The 7642-nt window shown below is 40.2% G+C and overlaps 2 pseudogenes; both read left to right on the top strand.

Annotated features, from left to right (window-relative positions):
- The first annotated feature begins 510 nt into the window (after positions 1 to 510).
- Positions 511 to 2209, top strand: LOC149171453 (sphingosine-1-phosphate lyase pseudogene; annotated as a pseudogene).
- A 211-nt stretch (positions 2210 to 2420) lies between these two features.
- Positions 2421 to 7440, top strand: LOC149171454 (sphingosine-1-phosphate lyase pseudogene; annotated as a pseudogene).
- The last annotated feature ends 202 nt before the right edge of the window (positions 7441 to 7642 follow it).

A 7642-nucleotide genomic window follows, 5' to 3' on the forward strand; every position in this document is an offset into this window, starting at 1 on the left:
AAGGTATGTCACGAGTACAATCATTTTTCTAATAGATGTCCAAAAAACCAAGAAACTGATGAAGTAGAAGCCCAAGAAACAAAATGGGAACCAATAAAAAAAAATACAACAAACAAGTCAACCTCTCAACAAGCTCCATCCCAATCAGTTCCTTCAAATCCCCCCTCCCTATCATCCATTCCCCAACCTCCTCTCCATGACTCCAACCCCTCTGGGCCCCTCACCCCTTCCTTCGATCCTCTTTTGGCCCTTAATGAACCTGTTATCACTGAAAATTCTGTTGCAAATTTTTTTTAGCCTAGCTTAAGGACAAGGTGTTTTCGCAGCGCATGAATCCTTTTTAGCAGTTTCGCAGCGCAACATGTTTTAAGTGATTTCGTAGCGCATAATTCATGTTTTGCACTGGCTACGCTACGAAATGGGGAATTCATGCTGATCCATAGCACATCTCACACCAGCTGTCATATTTTCTGCAAGAATTTTACGGGAATAGCATGTGTAAGGTCTTACATGTCAGTCTTGACACGTGCAGGCTCTGTTGGCATCAAAGGGGCTTTTGCAAAGGACTATTTCGCGGAGTTACAGGTATTGTAACAAAGCCACTTGTAGGTGCCAGATCATCTGGTGTGGAGGGTTTTGTTCAAGGTGTTGGCAAAGGTATAATTGGAGTTCTTGATCTCCTGTCGAAAACTACAGAAGGTGCAAATGCAATAAGGATGAAAATCACTGCAACGATAACCTCTGAGGAACAACTACTTCGTTACAGGCTTCCTCGGGAAATTAATGGAGGCCATGCTCTCCGACCCACATCGAACGGGAGAAGGAAAAGGTTGTTGACAAGATGCAGTCTAGTGTTAAATCTGGACGAGAAAATTGGCAAACTGAGCTGCCAAGGGCTGGTCTTGGTATAGGAGTCATAGAAAGGTTGAAATTTGAGAAGTCAAAAGATGTGCGATGGCAAGGAAGATGCTCTGGTACAGTGTATATTGGTGGGAGTGAATCCGAAGGACATTTTTCAGTGATAAATGAAGCATATTCCATGTTTTCTCACACCAACCCGCTGCATTTGAGCGTTTTCCCAAGTATAGCATGATTTGAGAGTGAGGTGGTAGCAATGACAGCAAGCATGTTTGGTAGTAGAGAAAAAGCATCTGGAGGACAAGTTTGTGGTAATATGTCTTCGGGAGGCACATAAAGTATTATACTTGCAGTAAAGTCTTCACGGGATTATATGAAAGTCAAGAAGGGAATTATGAAACCATAAATGATAATTCCAGAATCTGCCCATTCTGCATATGATAAAGCGGCCCAATACCTTAAAATCAAGCTATGGCGTGTACCGGTAAATGAAGATTTCCAAGCAGATGTAAAAGCAATCCAGCGTTATTTGAACAAGAATACGGTTATGATTGTTGGCTCAGCACCGGGTTTTCCTCATGGTATCATTGATCCCATCGAAGAACTTGGAGACTTGGTCTTGCACTGCGGTATTTGCTTTCACGTTGATCTCTGCCTTGGAGGTTTTGTGCTTCCTTTTGCTTGCAAATTAGGGTATCCAATTTCACCTTTTGATTTCACTGTTCAAGGAGTAACTTCAATATCAGTGGATACTCACAAGTATGGCCTAGGGCCAAAGGGCACAAGTGTTGTGCTGTATCGCAATCATGAAATCAGAAAGCAACAATTTGTGGCTGTAACGGAGTGGTCAGGAGGTCTTTATGTTTCACCAACTATTGCTGGAAGCAGACCTGGTGGTCTTATTGCTGGTGCCTGGGCAGCTATGATGAGTGTTAGGGAGGAAGGATATCTGGAGGCAGTGAGAAAAGTAATGGAAGTATAAAAAACTTTTCAGGAAGGAATAAAGCAAATTCCAGAACAATTCGTTGTGGGAAGACCAGACATGACAGTCATTGCATTTGGATCAGATAAGCTCGATATTTTTAAAGTGAATGATGTTCTGTCAACACGAGGATGGCATCTAAATGCTTTACAAAGACCTAACAGGATACACATATGTCTGACTCTTCAGCATACCCTTATAGCAGAAGATTGCTTGAAAGATCTGAAAGAAGCAGTTACAACTGTGCAAGAAAATCCAAGTGCATTTGAAGATGGCATGGCTCCAATATATGGAGCTGCTGGAAAGATGCCAGACAGAGGGATGGTGCAGGATTTGCTGATTGAATATATGGATAGTAAAGCATCTTAAGTTCTTTCCCCTCGACACCAAAACAAAATTCATCACATGACTTTGGAACCCCTCTTACAAGTTCCAAATATGAACTTTTGATTGGAATTTACCCGTAGGAGGGGAAAAAACCAAAGAGGAAGATGTATCTGATTTTGTGAATGTCACATTTGTTACAAGGTAGCCCAACTCTCCTCACTATGATGGAACAGACACTCAGATGAACATTCGCATGACAAAGCTTGATTTCTTCTGCAACAGATGTACTGTTGTTTCTTTGATTGACTTTGGCATGGAACTGAGTGAATTAATGGAAGTCATATCTGAGAAAGCATCTCCACAACATGATATGGCAGGTATTACAGTGAGGATAGTCACTGGTGACAATATTAACACAGCTAAAGCAATTGCAGCGGAATGTGGCATTTTAACAGATGATGGTGTTGAAGCAGAAGATCATAAACCTTCTGAGGCAGTTATCTTTTGTTCAGGGATAAAAACTCAAGACAATGAACTTCGTTTTAGCCTCTTATGTCAGGCAGCTATTGAAGCTCCAAAGATTATTAAGCTCTCAAGCAGTGAACACTTTAGTGGACCTCATGGGAAGGGTTTTATTTTCATTGTCAATGATTGGCATACATCTCTTCTTCCTTGTTACTTGAAGACAGTCAAATTTTAGGTTGAAGCTGTGTTTTTTAAATTACACAGCAGTTTCGTAGCGCGCTACGAAACTGCTGTAGCTGCATGTTTCAGTTGAGCCAATCAATTATGATTGACAAATCAGCAAATTTTTGAAGAAAATGCCTCAAGAACATAAGGGAGACCATAAAAGACTCTCTTAGCTATTCAGAGAATGACAGGTGTGCATTTTGGAAAAGGTGAAATATTTTGTTTTTTGCTAAAGCTTCGTTAAAGGTACTTTATGACCGAATTGTTAGGGTTCTGGTTAAGGTTACCGGAGATTTTGGTTTGTACACCTGTTCAGTCCACAAGGTTTCCAGCTCATTGGGGAATATGGTGATATTCGTTGTTTTTGAAGAATTAAAGAGCTGGGAACATGTTCTTTAAGTAGTGAAGAATGATGGGAGACAAGGACCGTGAAAACAGGGCACTTATCTTGATTGATTAATGAGCCATCTACGCAGCCAGTATCCAAAGCCAGCTTGTTCAGTGTATTCTCCTCCAAGATATCTCGACCAAAACAGAAAGAAGACATGTGTCAAGAGTCAAGAAGGAATCATGCTACGAGGAGGACAGATTTTGAGTTTTTAATAAATTAGTACCCTTTGTAATTACAGTTCAGCAATTATGTAATTAATGAATTAGTTACACAGTAGATAGGGATAGTTAATAGCAGCCTTCGATGCTCCCCTAATGCTGGAGGAGGAAGCTCGAGGTGGTTAAGCATGTATTCCTATATATGGATCAGACTGGGATGTAATTGGGGTTGGATGTTTTGATAGAGAACTAGTCTATTTTGGTTTATGTAAAGCAGATTTCAGTAAAGCAAATGACTGTTGTTTTATTCTCAAGATTCTCAATAGATCTTATTGTTCAAATGTATGGTGGTTTATTCTCTTAGTGTTCTTTTACAGTCTTGTCATTGCATAATCACTCAGAACTCATGTATCATGCTCTGACTTCCTGTATGTTTTGGAAAACTGTGTTTTATGTAAGTTGTGTTTGAACATTAGATGTAAAGAGCCCTGATTTCTATGAAAAGATGGTGTTTTTGTTTGCTGAGATGTGTGAGACTCCATAAGCCCAATGGGAATTAATTTGATATTTGTCCAGCCAACATATTTTCTTCATGTGTCTTATAAGAGTTAGTCATCTTTCCTTGTCATTAGTCAATATCCATAGTCTGTGAGAGAGCCCTCTCTGACTAAGGAGGCTAAGCCTTAGTCTAAAGCCTGGTTTGAAACAGTTACACAGAGTCTTGCTGATCAACAGCCTATCAGGAGCATGATTTTGTGATAACATTTTGGTGCGTCTGCCGGGAGCCTGAAGATTATTCATTCCCGAAATTATGAAGCTGAACTTCTGAAGGTAGCAGGAGCTCAGAAGGTTTTCGAGGCTGCAAAACTACCTTGGCGACTCCATTGTTGAAGAATTCGAAATTCATAGGTTCATGGTGATTCCACTGGAGTTATGAAGGACCCAGAAGCTACCATTCTTAGTTCAAGGTATTCATGCATAGATTTTTCAGGAATTCATGGTTTCCCAAATCATTTTCCCAAGGATGCATATTTTCTAAGGAATGGTCCCAAATTTAATGGAGAAGATTTGAGTTTAACTCTGAAGCATATCTCAGATTTCTGTCATTTTGCTGAGCTTCTTAGAGTTAAACATGAGGATGTTTGCATTATGTTATTTTATGATTCACTTCAAGGGAAATGCAAACAATGGATTGAAAGTTTTCCTATCAAATCCGTTAAGTCATTTCAAGACTTATGGCTTATGTTTTTGGAGGAATGGATAGATAGGTCAGAGGTGGTGGCAAACTCTCCTTCAGTTGAGGGTTTAAAATAATGGAATGATGATCATATTAATGAAAAAATAGGTGAAAATTTTTCTTTGTCCATGTCCTCGTATCTAAAGTCATTTGACTATAAAGCAGAGGATAAGATGAGATTTTTGGATGAAGTTGCTGAGGACATTGAGAAAGAAATTGAAGGTTTAGAAGGTCAAATTCAGGCATACAGTTTTCATAATCATGATCATTATTTTCAGAAGTTTTCTATGGCAGAACGCAAGGAGACAATGCTGGTTCCTTTCTCTTTCACGATTGAGGAACTGAACACTGTTGTTGAAGATCAGTTTGCACAACCAGAAAGTTACAAGAAAAATCAAGCTGATCATGTATTCTGGGATCCTATAGCTGATTACATTGAAGAGTTTTACACTCTAGTGTTTCAGTTTTCCTATAAAGATCAGAGACAATTTCAGTGGCAGCGGTCATCACACTATCATATTGGCTCTGAACTCCGATGTAGTCAAAGAAGTCAAATATCAGATAAAACAGAGGATTGGCTACATTGGAAATTTCACATAGATTGAGCAGAAAGAAGTTGAAATTGTTAGGGTAGGTAGGTAGGTAAATGCAAATAAGCTCAAGGTTGACCGAGCATTTTTTTTTTTAGTAGATGTAGATTTCTTTTTCCTAACAGTGATCAGCAAGCTTAAGCCCGAGGTGAAGGCCCAAGAAGCTGGAAGAAGAAGTTTATCAAATTAATTTTACAAGGCACTGGAACTGCAGGTTCTTAGTGTACCACAAGGGCACACTATCCCAAGTGGAGCCACTGTTATCACTGAAAATTCTGTTGCAAATTTTTTTTAGCCTAGCTTAAGGACAAGGTGTTTTCGCAGCGCATGAATCCTTTTTAGCAGTTTCGCAGTGCAACATGTTTTAAGTGATTTCGTAGCGCATAATTCATGTTTTGCACTGGCTGCGCTACGAAATGGGAAATTCATGCTGATCCATAGCACATCTCACACCAGCTGTCATATTTTCTGCAAGAATTTTACGGGAATAGCATGTGTAAGGTCTTACATGTCAGTCTTGACACGTGCAGGCTCTGTTGGCATCAAAGGGGCTTTTGCAAAGGACTATTTCGCGGAGTTACAGGTATTGTAACAAAGCCACTTGTAGGTGCTAGATCATCTGGTGTGGAGGGTTTTGTTCAAGGTGTTGGCAAAGGTATAATTGGAGTTCTTGATCTCCTGTCGAAAACTACAGAAGGTGCAAATGCAATAAGGATGAAAATCACTGCAACGATAACCTCTGAGGAACAACTACTTCGTTACAGGCTTCCTCGGGAAATTAATGGAGGCCATGCTCTCTGACCCACATCGAACGGGAGAAGGGAAAGGTTGTTGACAAGATGCAGTCTAGTGTTAAATCTGGACGAGAAAATTGGCAAACTGAGCTGCCAAGGGCTGGTCTTGGTATAGGAGTCATAGAAAGGTTGAAATTTGAGAAGTCAAAAGATGTGCGATGGAAAGGAAGATGCTCTGGTACAGTGTATATTGGTGGGAGTGAATCCGAAGGACATTTTTCAGTGATAAATGAAGCATATTCCATGTTTTCTCACACCAACCCGCTGCATTTGAGCGTTTTCCCAAGTATAGCATGATTTGAGAGTGAGGTGGTAGCAATGACAGCAAGCATGTTTGGTAGTAGAGAAAAAGCATCTGGAGGACAAGTTTGTGGTAATATGTCTTCGGGAGGCACATAAAGTATTATACTTGCAGTAAAGTCTTCACGGGATTATATGAAAGTCAAGAAGGGAATTATGAAACCATAAATGATAATTCCAGAATCTGCCCATTCTGCATATGATAAAGCGGCCCAATACCTTAAAATCAAGCTATGGCGTGTACCGGTAAATGAAGATTTCCAAGCAGATGTAAAAGCAATCCAGCGTTATTTGAACAAGAATACGGTTATGATTGTTGGCTCAGCACCGGGTTTTCCTCATGGTATCATTGATCCCATCGAAGAACTTGGAGACTTGGTCTTGCGCTGCGGTATTTGATTTCACGTTGATCTCTGCCTTGGAGGTTTTGTGCTTCCTTTTGCTTGCAAATTAGGGTATCCAATTTCACCTTTTGATTTCACTGTTCAAGGAGTAACTTCAATATCAGTGGATACTCACAAGTATGGCCTAGGGCCAAAGGGCACAAGTGTTGTGCTGTATCGCAATCATGAAATCAGAAAGCAACAATTTGTGGCTGTAACGGAGTGGTCAGGAGGTCTTTATGTTTCACCAACTATTGCTGGAAGCAGACCTGGTGGTCTTATTGCTGGTGCCTGGGCAGCTATGATGAGTGTTAGGGAGGAAGGATATCTGGAGGCAGTGAGAAAAGTAATGGAAGTATAAAAAACTTTTCAGGAAGGAATAAAGCAAATTCCAGAACTATTCGTTGTGGGAAGACCAGACATGACAGTCATTGCATTTGGATCAGATAAGCTCGATATTTTTAAAGTGAATGATGTTCTGTCAACACGAGGATGGCATCTAAATGCTTTACAAAGACCTAACAGCATACACATATGTCTGACTCTTCAGCATACCCTTATAGCAGAAGATTGCTTGAAAGATCTGAAAGAAGCAGTTACAACTGTGCAAGAAAATCCAAGTGCATTTGAAGATGGCATGGCTCCAATATATGGAGCTGCTGGAAAGATGCCAGACAGAGGGATGGTGCAGGATTTGCTGATTGAATATATGGACAGTAAAGCATCTTAAGTTCTTTCCCCTCGACACCAAAACAAAATTCATCACATGACTTTGGAACCCCTCTTACAAGTTCCAAATATGAACTTTTGATTGGAATTTACCCGTAGGAGGGGAAAAAACCAAAGAGGAAGATGTATCTGATTTTGTGAATGTCACATTTGTTACAAGGTAGCCCAACTCTCCTCACTATGATGGAACAGACACTCAGATG

Source organism: Pinus tabuliformis, chromosome 4_2 (assembly GCF_031772625.1).
Source record: "Pinus tabuliformis cultivar Carrire ecotype Pingquan chromosome 4_2, CPIR1, whole genome shotgun sequence".
In the NCBI taxonomy this organism is placed as follows: domain Eukaryota; kingdom Viridiplantae; phylum Streptophyta; class Pinopsida; order Pinales; family Pinaceae; genus Pinus; species Pinus tabuliformis.